This window comes from Chenopodium album, chromosome 4, assembly GCF_948465745.1.
Source record: "Chenopodium album chromosome 4, dcCheAlbu1.1, whole genome shotgun sequence".
NCBI lineage: Eukaryota > Viridiplantae > Streptophyta > Magnoliopsida > Caryophyllales > Amaranthaceae > Chenopodium > Chenopodium album.
This window is the reverse complement of record NC_137837.1, coordinates 57086928-57102561: the sequence shown is the minus strand read 5'-3', so window position 1 is coordinate 57102561 and position 15634 is coordinate 57086928. Positions and strand designations below refer to the sequence as shown.

Genomic DNA, 15634 nt, shown 5'->3' with positions numbered 1-15634 from the left:
GTCTCCTAACAGGTGCATTTGTGTGAAGTTCTTTAAGTTCTCCTCCATTTGGAGCTGGTCTTTGGCGGAGACGTGGATGTTGAAGGGGTCGTCCTTCTCGTTCCACTTCTTCCTCTCCTCCTCCTCACTATCTTCAAGCGGGGGTAAATCGTCGCTGCTCTCAGAGGTGGAGGCGGAGCTGTCGCTCTCCGTCTCCTCCTCATTTTGAGTCAAAGGAACTGAGACGGCCTCATCGCCGTCTTGGTCGCACTCTTCCAGAAAGGAATCTGTGGGAGTTGAAGGGGCGCGCGGAGGGGATCTCTCCAGAACCGTCTGGTCTCCCTTACCAGACATTTCTCCCTCAGGAGTTTGGCCGCCTGAGCCTTCGCTTCTATAGTTTGGATCGGTGGCCATCTGCATAGTCCGAGCCATTGTGTCCTGCACAGACACATAAATGGTCGGAATCCAAGGCAAAGAGTGGTCCCAACACCCCGAGACGGCACTCCCAGTCCTTGACTCAGCCGTCCCTGGTGACCGGCTGGACTCTAACCTAGGCTGTGCCGTGTGTGTTGGTGATGCATCCATTTATTGCATGAAATATGTACAAGCGGTGAAACAAGAAAAAGAGCTGAGAGAGGCAGAGACGGTACCTTTGGATTTGATATCTGAAGACAGACGGGTTCGGCTGGGTTGATGGAGTACGAGCTTCCTTACTTGCGCCTGACTCAAACGGATGACTTCTGCTCCCTCAAAGTTCTTTCTCTAAATTTTTTTTGTAAATACGGGGGCATTCTCGTAATTTACTCGGAAGGCGAACGGTTACTCTTTAATGGTAAAATTACCACCAATTGGCCACGTCACATCTGTGAGGGGCAAATGTTTAGGGTAATTTTACCCCGCCACGTGGTCCAATCAGAGGATGACACGTGTTAGCCTCAGGATGGCCCAAAGTGGACCAATCCATGCTTGACACGTGTCATTCCAGAAATTAGGGGGAAAATGGCGGCCTTCAGGCCCAAATCCCGAGGAAGCCGCAATGCGGCGCAATTCACCAATGATTAGGGATCAATGACCTAATCAGGGGCAAAAATCCCGAGGACCCTATAAATAGGGAGATTTCCCTCTTTTGGAGGGCACGTTTTTACCATTTTTACACACTGTCCCTGTGATAGAGACATCTGAGCTTTGAATCCGAGCAGATACCTACCTAAATTTCCGCACCTTTTTCTCTCTCTTCAAGTTACTAACTTGTTCGTCGGAGGCGGAGCACCAACCAACCGGTGTCTCCATTTGTTTTGCAGGTACAACTCAAGCCGTATCAGTCTTCGTGTTGTAACTCTCCCGAGGGACAAAAACACCCAAAACAATTACTATAGAAACCCTAAATCAATTGTTAATAAAAACACTAAAATCATGATTTTCAATAATTAAAAACCCTAGGTTATAAAATTTACAAAATCTGAAAATTATTACCATTTATAAAATCTGATATTATAAAGTTTAATCACCAAAATACAATTTGAGACTAATGAAATTAATTTCAAACAATAAAATCAAATCCCATAAATCAATAATTATAATTACAAATATTAATAAAACAAAGGAGAAATAACACTAACCTTTTTGTGTGGGAAAATTTTGGGGGTTAATGGGGGTATTTATAAGAGAGAATTCTAGGGTAAATAAGAATATTGGGCCTAATAAAATTAATGGGCCAAATGATTGAAATGGACTAAGCTTTAGTTGTATTGAAATAAATTATAGCATGAAGGTTCATAAAATGATTTGTACCAAAATAATTTTTAACCTTAAATAATAATTTGAATAATTTGAAATTAAATTAAGGAAAAATACAAAACAATATTATAAATAAAATTAAATTTCATTTATAACATATTTAAAAATACAGGGGATTACGATAGAGAATATTTCAGTAATGTTTAAAGATGTCAAAACAATCCTTGGTTCGCTAAGTGTTTGAAAGAAGTAGCTATTAAGGCTAGAAAAAGTTTTTCCTAGTCTTAACGCGTTAAAGAATCTAGATTGATCCTTTGCAATTGTAGAACGCTTTTACAAGTAAAGGTGTTCTGGGTAATGTCAAGTCATGAGAAGAGATCGGTTTTACAAGGATAAAAGGGGAAGATTTCCTCTCAATCGTCTCATCGTTGGTCTAAAGTCCCTCGATATGTCATTGAAACTTTAGCCTGACTTTAACAAAGTAAAATATGAAATGGGTTTTTGGTATTAGTGCTGAAAGGGTTTGGTATTCGAGCCGGGTCCGGTATTCGAGCCGGATGTCCACATGATAGAAATACATGTCTCAGGACTGGAGGCATATATCCAAATTCAGGGAGAGGGAAGAAAGTCAGCAACTCTCTCAGCAGTTTTGTCCACAAGATGAGTACACGTGTCTCAATACTAGGGGCACGTGACTACATAGGCGCGACATCGTCTCGTCGCTTCTTTATACAGGGGATGATTTCGACACCCTAACTGTCCGGTAAGTTTGTAAGCGCATTAACTACCGTATTTGCTCCCATTCAAAAAGTGCATGTTTCTGAAGGTTCGGCGCACCTGTCGACTTGTGAGCTAACGCCTACAGTAATTCTCTACCTTTTAGTCCCGAGAGGTAGATCTCGCAAAGCTTGGGCCGAAGTGAAATTTTACGCAACATCTACGCCGTACAATTTTGCGTCGTACGATACACCATTTGCATTTTTACGCTGCATGAAAATGCCTTCCTTTTTGCTTCGGACGGAAAAAAAGAAGAAAACCCGGACATTTGTAACGTCAGTACAGTAAAATGACTAACCTGTTTATGGGTGCTTTAATGTAAAGCACCACCAGGGAACGTCTTAAGGCACTCGTACAAAAAACGTTCAAAACGTATGCTTGGAGAAGGCACAAAGCACGGTGTGCATGCAAGAATGATGCAAAAAAAACTAATAAAGAAGAAAACAAACTACAATATGCAAAGCAATTGAAAAAGATTTTGATAATTTGCACACCATTACGTCTAATAACGAGCAAAAACCGTTGAAAAATGATCAAACGGATAAAAAACAAGATTCCGGTCATTTTAGTGACCAGTATCCGCGCGTAATTCAGAGGGTCGCGCTGGCCAGGCGCACGCATCGTTTTGAGTTGCGCTGGTATGTCACGCGTAATAGATTCAGTTGCGCGCGACATTAATGTCAGTAAAGTGAAATCGCTGAACGAGATTTTCACTTCACTTTTTGTTTCTCCTTCCTTCGCCATTTTTGCCCCTTTCTCTCTCTATGAAGCTCGGATTTTTGCGATTTTCAAAGCTAAAGGAAGCAAATTTCGTCCTTAATTCATATTTTCCGTAATCCAATTTAAGTTTTTTGCTAGAATTTGTTCTTTTCCGGCTGAATTTGAACGATTTTTGAATAGTTAAACCCCAAATTTTGAATTTGGGGGTTTTCGATTCAGTCAATTATTCTTGAAATTGTTTGTTCTATGTTGTCATGCTATGTTTAAGGAGTGTTTTTGACAGGGTAAAGTCGTATCCCCTAATCGAAAATAATTACCTAAATCACTAACTACAGTAGATAGGGAAGTAGGGTCGAACTCCACAGGGAAACAAGTCTTTTTAATTCTAATTAATTGTTATAACTAAATTATCTAAGTAACCAATATTTTAAATATGAATTCTATACTACGAAGGATGAGTTTAGGGAGAAAAGAATCAATAATAAGGAAACCTAGGGTCACAGGTTCACCAATAATTAATATTCCGGGATAGAACGAAGCAATTAATAATTAACAATGCATCAATAACATGAGTAACAGGCTCTCGCAATTTATTAACCAACATGGATCTAACAGGCTCTCGCAATTTATTAGACCTAAGTTCCTATTAAAAATAGCCTTTAATATTAAATCAAGATCTGCTCGATTCATCAATTCAATATTGCTAAACATTCACAATCAAATTACATCTGCTCGATTCATAATTTAATTGCAAAGAATTAAAACAATTCAATAGGAAATTATCATGCAATATCAACAATCAATAATAACAAACTATTCCTTCATATTAATTATGGATCCCCATAAACCCTAGAATTAAACTACTCACTAATCATCATAACTAATCCAATTAAATAAACAATTCAAAACATAAACAAGAAAACAATTAAAATAGCTGAAATTAGAAAGGGAAGAAATTGTACCAAAACAAATCTGGAATTAATGAAGGAATTAAGTACAAGAGTTTAGAGAGAATTCTAGAGAGAGAAAAATACTACGTAGAGAGAGAAAGTCTAAGAGAAAGAAGTGATTAATTATCCGTACAGATCGAACGAATATATATCTCTCCTAAAACACGAATTAAACAAAGCTTAATCAGGTTCTAACAAAACACGCGCCCGATCGGGCGAAGGGGGCGCCCGATCAGGCCCGCCTTTTTCCTATGCCCATCCTTCAGTGCTGCGCCCGATCGAGCCTACGCTCACCCGATCGGGCGCGCATCTCCTTGGCAGCTGGCATGCGCGCAGCTCGCCCGATCGGGCGTAAGCTTGCTCGATCAGGCCCGGCTTCATCTTCAAGGTTTGGACTTCGATTTGGGCTAGATTTCTTGGCCCAATCCATATTTCCTCTCGGGTCTCGAATACGTGGTCCAATTACCTCATGATCCAACTAACCGAGCCCTTAATCACCGGCTCGATGGCTCTTGCCGATCTTGGGCTTCAAAAATGGTCGTGTTCCTCCAATGCTCGTAGTCGCTTCATAAAAATCCCGGGAAAATGCTCCAAAGGTGCAATTCCCTGCAAAACTTAACCAAAACTACGAAAACACTAGAAAACACATATTAGTAATAAAAGTGGCCCTAAAGGGCCAAAAACACTACTAATTATGACCAAGGGACGGGGGTAAAATACTATATAAAATAGACATATCAAACTCCCCCAAGCCAAACCTTTGCTTGTCCCTAAGCAAAGAGCTCATCAATGAACATATAAAGCATACTTCACCCCAATCAACAAATCAAAAGCCAACGATTCAAGGTAAAATTAAACAAACATGCTTCAACGTCAATCAATCTTATTCATCTAATCACACTTCCTCCCCAACAATTGTCAAGTAGAGCAAACCACAAGAGCATATTGAATTTAAGACTAGTGCTCACACACTCGACTCTCATTTATGTGGCGAGTAAAGAATGTACTCGATCGCTCTCCACCCAACCCCTTTAATGTGAACAATGCCCTCCCAACTCACACTCTCGTGTGTATAAAAATATTGAACGCTCAATCTACTAGTCGACTCGAAATATGTCAAGTCATAACTTGCATTGAAAGACAACACTTTCACATTTACATAACTTCTATGCACAAGGTCGGAAGGTCTTTTAAGCTTGTAATGTAAGGCTAGGGTAAGGGTAGGATAAATTTGGGATTATGTGAGAGAAAAGCTATGCATCAAGGGAGCCAAATCCTAACAAACCTATGATCAAAAGTAATGATCATACACATCTCCAACATAACCAACTCCAACATCAACCAAATATACTCCAAACAATAAAACAATCCCAACACTCACAAATTCACTCATAAAAATATGATAATGTAGAACAAGAGTGAAAAACAAACTTTGAACTCATAACTTGAAATATTTACATTGAAACTCAACTTTTTTTTTTCTTTTCTTTTGATTAACCTTCACTTAGAACATTCGAACATCAAACATCTTTCCTCTTTTTTTTTTTCTTAGAAGTTCACTTTCTTTTTTTTTCTTGAACTTCTTTTTTTTCATCACACTTTTATTTTTTTCAAATATATACAACTTTCAAACTCATAAAAACAAAAATATGATGAAGAACAAATTACTTCTCAAAACCCACCCAATTTGTGCAAATAATGTGCACACTACAAACTCCCTCACCTCACTCACTAATAGCTCCCCCAAGCCAAGCTTGGGACTAGTAACCAATGGGGCAATTAAGGCTTGTAATGTGGCTATTAACAATAAAAGGGCACAAGCAACAACATGGGTGACAAGAAGGGAACAAATGTATCTAAATATCTCTGAAGGCTACCTAAGGAATGAACGCCTTCGTCCTCCTCATGTGCATAATAATAAGTCATGAAACACTACTCATAGTTGCAAATCAATACTCAAATTTATTGACATACCAGGAATTATGGAACTATCACACATTTCCTAACCAAATCAACTAGTCAAGCACTATATTCACAAGTAGTTAGGCAAAATTGACGCAAGTTAAGGAATCAAAACAATTAGACTTCAAATCATAACCAACAAATCCACAATATTCATCATCAAATACCAAGAATCAAAACAATTTTCTCAAGTATGGGGCACAGGGAAGCATGATTTACAATTCATTGGAACGTATTTTTGAATTTTTATTTTTTCAATTTTTTTTGTATTTTTCATATATAAGAAAGCAATAAAAACTACACTAGGAAAGCAATTAAAAACTATACTAGAAAGCAAATAAAGAGAGAGAAGGAAGAGAATTTCCAAGGTGAAAGAACACCCCCCCAAGCCAAATCAAGCAATGCCCTCATTGACTTGGGAGAGTAGCCTACTCCTTATCCTCATCCATCCTAGAGTACCCCCCCACCGTGGCTAGAGCCGACCCCTCCATGACTAGAGCCACCACCACCATACCCCGAACCACCGGCATAGTAGTTAGGGACTACATTCCCACCCATACCCCCATATCCGTGGACCGAAGAGTAGTCCACATACGTACCATAAGCACCGGGGTGAGAATACTCGCCTTGGGGGTATTGGAACCAATCGAGAGGAATGGAATCGGGATGAATAGCCCCCCGACGGGCGTAATCATCATACATAGGGTAAAGGCCCTTCCCTAGGTTCCTCTCAATAAGACCTACCCGGCTATCTAGGGTGCTTAACCTAGAATCTAGGTTTTGCATCATGCCCTCAACCCTCCCTTGCCCTGTCTCAATGCGGTCTAGTTGGCTCCTAAAAGCCGAAAAGTCATATGGGGCATTTGGGTCGACATTGTAATCGACCGAGGAAGTAGGCATTGTAGGCATGCCGTAGGTGAAAGGTGGGGGTGGTGTGTAGTGGGGTGAGTGGTGAATGGGGGATTGGTGAGATTGTGGTGAGGGGTGAGGTGGTTGAACCTCACCTTGACCATATAACTCGAAGGTATAAGAGGGCTTCCCCCTCTCAAATTTGGTCAAGGCGGGGTTGGTTAAGGTAAAGGCTTGGTCCCTCCTACCCGATTGTCGGTGGACAATCCACCAAGTGTCACTCCCCACCGGTTGTACCCAATTCAAACTCCCAAAAAAAGGTAGGTCCATTAGGTTCGATCCCACAACTTTTCTATGGCCATCGGGGTTCCAACCTAAATGCTTCCTAGCAATATGGGTCACTAACCCCCCAAAGTAAATAGGTGCTCTAGACCTACTAGCTTCGGCCGCATTGGCCGCCCTTTGAAAATGGTTGGCTATCCTATGGGGTATATTTAATTTTTTAGCATTAGGAATTATATAGGAAGCCAACAATTCCAATTCATCCCTCCGAACATTTGTCGGTTCATGCCTCCCAAAAATAGTGAGGCCGGCAAATCTTTGCCAAAGTTTGGGGACGGGATGTTGAATCCACGTCCCTTTGGCATGTTGGAGGTTCACCAAATCCTCCCCTGTTAACCTCTTGTAGACCACGGCGGTGTGGTCTTGAGAGGGTTCAATAGGCTTGTCCGATTTCAAGTCAAACAATTTACCAAATTCTTTTAAAGTTAATCTCACATTATTGTTTAACAATCGAAATTGGACGTGAGTGATAAGTGCATTCATTTTGATAACATTAAAACTTGATATAAATTCTAATGTTAAATAATCATAAGTATCGTGGCACATTTGAAAAAAAAACACTCATGCCTATGCCCTTAAACAATTTTTCTACATATTTGTTAAGACCTAACCTAGCTAAAGTAGGATGATGTATGAAACGGGTAGAAATTACCTGACGATCGATGAGGTTGATCATCCGAACCCGTTGCTCCTCCGAAGTGATTACAACTTCCTCCCACCCCGAAATTTGAAGGTCCGGGTTGATTGTTGGTTGTGGCGCACTAGAGCTCTCACCCCGTTGATTTCTTGAACGCTTGGAGGCCATTAGCTTTGAAAATAGTAGAAAAGTTGAGGTTTCTCTCTCTTAGGGTTTGAGAAAAGTTGAGAGAAAATTGGGGAAAATTAGTATAGAGTGTAGAAGAAGGTGAGGGGAGATGAAATATGTAAAATTTTTTTACTTTGGATGGAGGAATTGGAGGAGATCTTAGATTGAAGTGAAAGTTTAAGGTTTGAAATTGGAGGTTCTAGAGAGAGAAAGTGAATGAAGAAGAAGAAATAAGGAGGAAATGAGGGAAGAAATAAGGGAAAAGAAAATAAAGGGGGGGTCGTCCTGATGGCGCGCCCGATCGGGCGAAGGTGTGATTCTCCAAAATTCAAGTTGCGCGCCCGATCGGGCGAGCTCCGCCCGATCGGGCGCGAACGCGAACGATTTTTCGCCCTTTTTCTCGCCCGACATTTCTTTTTCTTTTACTCGATTTTCCAAAAATTTTGCCTGATCGGGCAAGCTTCGCCCGATCGGGCGAAATTAACCCCTGAATCCACTGAGCTTGCGCGCCCGATCGGGCTGTTTTGATTTTTCGCGCACTTACGCGCCCGATCGGGCAATGTCGCCCGATTGGGCGAAATTGGCCCTGAATTCTGGCTCACTTGCGCGCCCGACGGGCGAGGCTCGCCCGATCGGGCCCGAGAGAGCCTTTTTCCTCCGATTCCGTTTCTTCTTCAAAATTTCTCTAAGTCTTTATACCATGTCAACTTCATACCTGTACAACAACACTTAAAACCAGTGAAATATCACTCTCCTGGCCTCTCTCTAAAAAAAAAAAAAAACAATAAAAATAAAATAAGGAAAATTAAGGAAAAGGAAAACTAGCCTATAAAGCATGAAATACGGGTTGCCTCCCGCAAAGCGCTGGTTTATCTAGGTCCCGCACGACCTTCTCACCACCTTGAAACTCATGTTGGAAGTGGAGTTAGGAGAGTCTCCTCCACATCTCTAATGGTAGCACCTTCATGATACACTTTCAACCTTTGGCCATTCACCTTGAATTCTTCACCTTTGTCATTCACCAACTCTACCGAACCAAATTTGTTTACCTTTGTGACAGTGAAGGGACCGGACCACCTAGACTTCAACTTTCCTGGGAAAATCTTCAATCTAGAATTAAAGAGAAGAACCTTATCGCCCGGTGCAAACTCTCTTGGTAGGATCCTCTTGTCGTGCCACTTCTTGGTCTTCTCCTTGTAGATCCGCGCACTATCATATGCCGACAATCTAAACTCATCCAACTCATTGAGTTGAAGGAGTCTCTTCTTACCCGCGGCCTTAGAATCCATGTTAAGCTCTTTGATCGCCCAAAAAGCTTTGTACTCCAATTCTACGGGAAGATGACATGCCTTACCATAAACTAATCTATAAGGTGAAGTACCGATCGGTGTTTTAAATGCAGTCCGGTATGCCCAAAGTGTGTCATCAAGTTTCATGCTCCAATCTTTTCTTGACTTGGCTACTACCTTTTCTAGGATCTCCTTGATTTCCCTATTAGAGTCCTCAACTTGACCACTAGTTTGAGGGTGGTAACTAAGTCCTGTTCTGTGATATACGCAATACTTCTTGAGGAGGTTATCCAATTGTCTTTCATGGAAGTGGGTACCTCCATCACTAATAATAGCTCGTGGAACACCAAACCTGGGAAATATGATCTTCTTGAAGAGCTTAATGACTACCTTGGAATCATTTGTTGGTGAAGCTATGGCTTCAACCCACTTGGACACATAATCGACGGCTACAAGTATGTAACAATTCCCATTGGAAGATGGGAACGGTCCCATATAATCGATACCCCAAACATCAAATATTTCAACTTCTAGAATCCCAGTTTGGGGCATCTCATGCCTCCGCGAAATGTTGCCAGTCCTCTGGCAAGAGTCACAAGCCTGCACAAAAGTGTTAGCATCTTTAAACATATTAGGCCAAAAGAAACCTGACTCATTAATCTTGGCCACCGTTTTAGTGGGGCCATGATGTCCACCATAGGGTGAAGTATGACAACTAGTAAGGACGCCGTGAACCTCCCATTCGGGAATACACCTGCGAAATAATCCATCTGCACACTCACGAAACAAAAAAGGGTCATCCCAAAAATAATGTTTAACATCATAAAGGAATTTCTTTTTCTGTTGGTAGGACAAGTCAGGAGGGAGAGTACCACCCACTAGATAATTAGCAAAATCGGCGTACCAAGGGTGGTGCTCTACAACTGCATACAGGTTATCATCAGGGAAAGAATCATTTATAGGTAAAGAATCCTTACCCTCATCATACCTGATACGTGACAAGTGGTCTGCCACTACGTTCTCTTCTCCCTTTTTATATTTTATTTCAATGTTGAAATCTTGGAGCAAGAGAACCCAACGGAGTAGCCTTGGCTTTGATTCCGCCTTAGTTATCAAGTATTTCAATGCTGCATGATCAGTAAAAACAATAACTTTAGAACCAACTAGATATGATCTAAATTTTTCTAAAGCATAAATAACAGCAAGAAACTCCTTTTCTGTGGTGGCATAATTGACTTGGGCTTCATCTAAAGTTTTGCTAGCATAATAAATAGCATGCAAAACCTTATCCTTCCTCTGTCCGAGCACGGCTCCTAGGGCAAAGTCACTTGCATCACACATGATCTCGAAAGGGAGGTTCCAATCGGGAGCACATATGATGGGTGCCGATATCAAAGCCTGCTTAATCCTGTGAAAAGCCTCAAGACACTCGTCAGTAAAAATAAATGGGGCATCCTTGAGAAAAAGTTGTGTCAGTGGTTTAGCAATTTTTGAAAAATCTTTGATAAAGCGGCGATAAAACCCCGCATGACCCAAGAAGCTTCTAACTCCTTTGACATTGACTGGGGGAGGTAATTGCTCAATCACTGATATTTTAGCTTTGTCTACCTGTATGCCCTTATCAGATATAATATGACCAAGGACTACTCCCTCTGTCACCATAAAGTGACATTTCTCCCAATTAAGTACTAAGTTGCACTCCTCACATCTTTTCAAAATTTTAGCGAGATTAATTAAGCATGAATCGAATGAAGAACCATATACGCTAAAATCATCCATAAAGACCTCCATAATAGACTCTATGAAATCAGAAAAAATGCTCATCATGCAACGTTGAAAGGTAGCAGGTGCATTACATAAACCAAAGGGCATTCTACGATATGCTAAAGTGCCATAAGGGCATGTAAAGGTGGTCTTTTCCTGATCTTCAGGGTGAATCGGAATTTGGAAAAATCCCGAATACCCATCCAAATAGCAAAAGAATTTGTGATTAGCTAACCTCTCAAGCATTTGATCAATAAAGGGGAGAGGGAAGTGATCCTTTTTCGTGGCGATATTTAGTCTACGATAGTCTATGCACATACGCCACCCTGTTACAGTTCTGGTGGGAATTAATTCATTTTTATCATTGGTTATCACAGTCATCCCACCCTTCTTCGGTACTACCTGCACAGGACTTACCCACTTGGAGTCATAAATAGGATAGATGATACCTGCATCGAGTAATTTCATCACCTCTTTCTTGACTACTTCCTGCATGTTTGGATTTAATCTTCGTTGGGGTTGAATGCAGGGCTTATAGTTTTCCTCTAGATGAATCCTGTGCATGCAAAAATCAGGGCTAATACCCTTAAGATCATCAATACTGTACCCTATAGCCTTCCTGAACTAAATTTACTACCCTCATTGTCTCCTTCCTGAACTAAGTTGGGAAGATTGTAGGTCAGTGAGTGCAGTACTGATGATCACGGGGTGTAGTTCCTGCTCATCTAGAAAAACATATTTTAAATGAGAAGGGAGAGGTTTTAGATCAGGTTTCTTGACCTCTGCAGGTTTTGATTCCTGAACTAAATTTACTACCCTCATTGTCTCCTTGGGGCTTAACTCTTCTAAGGAAAGAGCTTTTTCAATACTTTGGACCTCATTACCCCAAATGCTTGCATTATCGTTAGATAAATTCCCGCAGAGAACTTCCTCCAAGGGATCCTTCGCAAGAACCTGTGGCAAGCTATCAACACAAATATTGTCCATTATATCAATTGTATCAATATAACAACAATTTTCTTCCAACATAGGCCCTTTTAAAACCTTCCCTATATTAAAAGTAACATTATCGTCACCTACAGAAAGGGTCAGTTTACAGTTTTTCACATCAATAATAGCTCCTGCAGTGTGGAGGAAAGGCCTACCTAATATAATGGGTATTTGTGTGTCCTCTGCCATATTTAAAACAACAAAATCGACAGGAATAAAAAATTTACCAACTCTGACAGGTACGTCCTCTAAAATACCCAAAGGGTATTTTACCGAACGATCTGCCATTTGCAAAGTTATATTAGTGATTTTTAATTCCCCCATATTTAATTTAGCACATATAGATGATGGCATTACACTGACACTAGCACCCAGATCACATAAAGCTTTATCAATAAAAACATTCCCAATGTGACAAGGGATAGAAAAACTGCCGGGATCCTTTAATTTAGGAGGGGATTTATTTTGCAAATAAGCGCTACACTCCTTTGTGAAAGCTACAGTTTCTACTTCATTAAAGGCCCTTTTCCTAGTCAGAATGTCTTTCATGAATTTAGCATAAGCAGGTACTTGAGTGATTAAATCAGTGAAAGGAACTGTTACCTGCAGGTTTTTCACCACCTCTAAAAACTTACCGAATTGTTTATAAAGTTTACTCTTCAGTTGTCTATTAGGGAATGGAAGCTTGATAACTGGGCTCTGCACAACTCCTCCCTTATCCTGCAATTTACCCTGCACAGAAACATTAGTAGGGTAAGTATCTTTTTGTAGCCCTGCAGGACTAGCAGGATTACCGTTTGGTATAGAGGAATCTAGATTAGAAACTGGTCCATCTTCCTGTGGCATAGGAGGTCCATCATAATGTGAACCACTCCTTAGAGTGATTGCATTAGCATGATCTGTAGGATGGATAGGTTGTGATGGTAGAGCCCCCTGCTGACGGGATTGTAGGGTAGATGAAAGTTGTGCAATTTGATTGTCCATGATTTTATTATGAGCTAGAATTGAATCAATTTGCGCATCCCTACTCTCCATGTGCTTTTGCATATTAGCTAGCATTGCTCTGATTTCTGTCATGGCAGGGTCGGAAGATGATGAGGGTGATGCTTGGCTTTTCTGGCCGGCATTAGGATGGTAATATTTTTGATGTGGTGGGGGTTGCTGTTGTGGTTGTTGTGGAGGTGGAGGGTTTTGTACATTGGTACTCCGGTATGAAAGATAAGGATGGTTTTTATAACCGGCATTGTAGGAATTGGAATAGGGGTTATTTTGCCTATAGGTTTGGAAGGCATTAACTTGTTCCATAGAGTTCCTACAATCTTGCTCCCAATGACCTACAATTCCACAATTTTCACAAAAAGCTTCGTGGTTAGCAACAGCAAAAACATTAGCTACAGAGTTAGGAGCAGCAGTAAGATTATCTAATTTTTGGCAAATAGATGTTAATTGAGGTTGCAAAAAGGATACGGAATCGACATTATGTTTTCCCTTATTTGCAAACCCCCTCGGATTCCCATATTGGGAATTGTATATTGCCATGTCTTCGATTACCTGTCCTGCATCATCCACATTTAAATTCATAAACCTCCCACTAGCTACCGAATCTAGTACTGATCTAGAAGAATTTCCAAGTCCATTATAGAATGCTTGGATCAATTGCCATTGTGCTAGATTGTGGTGGGGGCACTCTTTCTGTAGATCCTTGAACCTCTCCCAAGCCTCATATAATGATTCATCGGCTTCTTGAGCGAAGTTCTGAATAGCACTTCTTAGCACCGCTGTTCTCTCTGCAGGATAATATTTATTATAGAAATTCAAAGCGAGAGTTTCCCAGTCAGTAATACCAAGTGCAATTCTATTGAAACCATTAATCCATAATTTTGCTTTGCCACATAATGAAAAGGGAAAAAGAATCTCCCTAATTTGGTCCTGCGTAACCCCGGCTTGTCTAATGGTGTTACAATATTGGCAGAAATCTGTGATGTGAAGATTATGATCTTCACCCTTAGCTCCGCTGAACTGCTTCCTCTCTATCATAGTGATAAATTGGGGCTTGATCTCAAATTGAACTCCATCTAGGGCCGGAGTAGGAGTAAGGTGCGGGAAGTCTGCGAGCTTCGGTTGCGAATAATCACTCAGTTTCTTCTGGGCCGTCATCTCTGATTCTGAATCTGAAGGAATATCTGTATCACTAGAATCAGGGGGAGAATCTCCTCGATCGTTATCTTCCTCAGAACCCGCCAGAATTTGTCTATAGAGTCTCCTTTGCCTATGAAAAGAACGCTCGATCTTAGGATCAAAAGGGATATCGCCTGATCTAGAACACCTGGGCATAAACAAAGAACTAGAGACAAATATGAGATTTGCCTCAAAGAACTAATGTTCTCTGAGGCAAAAAGGGGGATAATCTAGACTACAAAAAATGTAATTAGAAAATTAAAAATAAAACCGTTTCCCCGGCAACGGCGCCAAATTTTGACAGGGTAAAGTCGTATCCCCTAATAAAAAATAATTACCTAAATCACTAACTACAGTAGATAGGGAAGTAGGGTCGAACTCCACAGGGAAACAAGTCTTTTTAATTCTAATTAATTGTTATAATCTAAATTATCTAAGTAACCAATATTTTAAATATGAATTCTATACTACGAAGGATGAGTTTAGGGAGAAAAGAATCAATAATAAGGAAACCTAGGGTCACAGGTTCACCAATAATTAATATTCCGGGATAGAACGAAGCAATTAATAATTAACAATGCATCAATAACATGATTAACAGGCTCTCGCAATTTATTAACCAACATGGATCTAACAGGCTCTCGCAATTTATTAGACCTAAGTTCCTATTAAAAATAGCCTTTAATATTAAATCAACATCTGCTCGATTCATCAATTCAATATTGCTAAACATTCACAATCAAATTACATCTGCTCGATTCATAATCTAATTGCAAAGAATTAAAACAATTCAATAGGAAATTATCATGCAATATCAACAATCAATAATAACAAACTATCCCTTCATATTAATTATGGATCCCCATAAACCCTAGAATTAAACTACTCACTAATCATCATAACTAATCCAATTAAATAAACAATTCAAAACATAAACAAGAAAACAATTAAAATAGCTGAAATTAGAAAGGGAAGAAATTGTACCAAAAAAAATCTGGAATTAATGAAGGAATTAAGTACAAGAGTTTAGAGAGAATTCTAGAGAGAGAAAAATACTAAGTAGAGAGAGAAAGTCAAAGAGAAAGAAGTGATTAATTATCCGTACAGAACGAATATATATCTCTCCTAAAACACGAATTAAACAAACCTTAATCAGGTTCTAACAAAACACGCGCCCGATCGGGCGAAGGGGGCGCCCGATCGGGCCCGCCTTTTTCCTATGCCCATCCTTTAGTGCTGCGCCCGATCGAGCCTACGCTCACCCAATCGGGCGCGCATCTCCTTGGCAGCTG

At 40.3% G+C, this 15634-nt stretch overlaps 1 non-coding gene across 1 annotated transcript; it reads left to right on the top strand.

Annotated features, from left to right (window-relative positions):
• The first annotated feature begins 13833 nt into the window (after window positions 1-13833).
• LOC145629793 (small nucleolar RNA R71) lies at window positions 13834-13940 on the top strand. The gene has a single exon (XR_014111933.1). It is a non-coding gene; the product is annotated as a small nucleolar RNA R71 (small nucleolar RNA).
• The last annotated feature ends 1694 nt before the right edge of the window (window positions 13941-15634 follow it).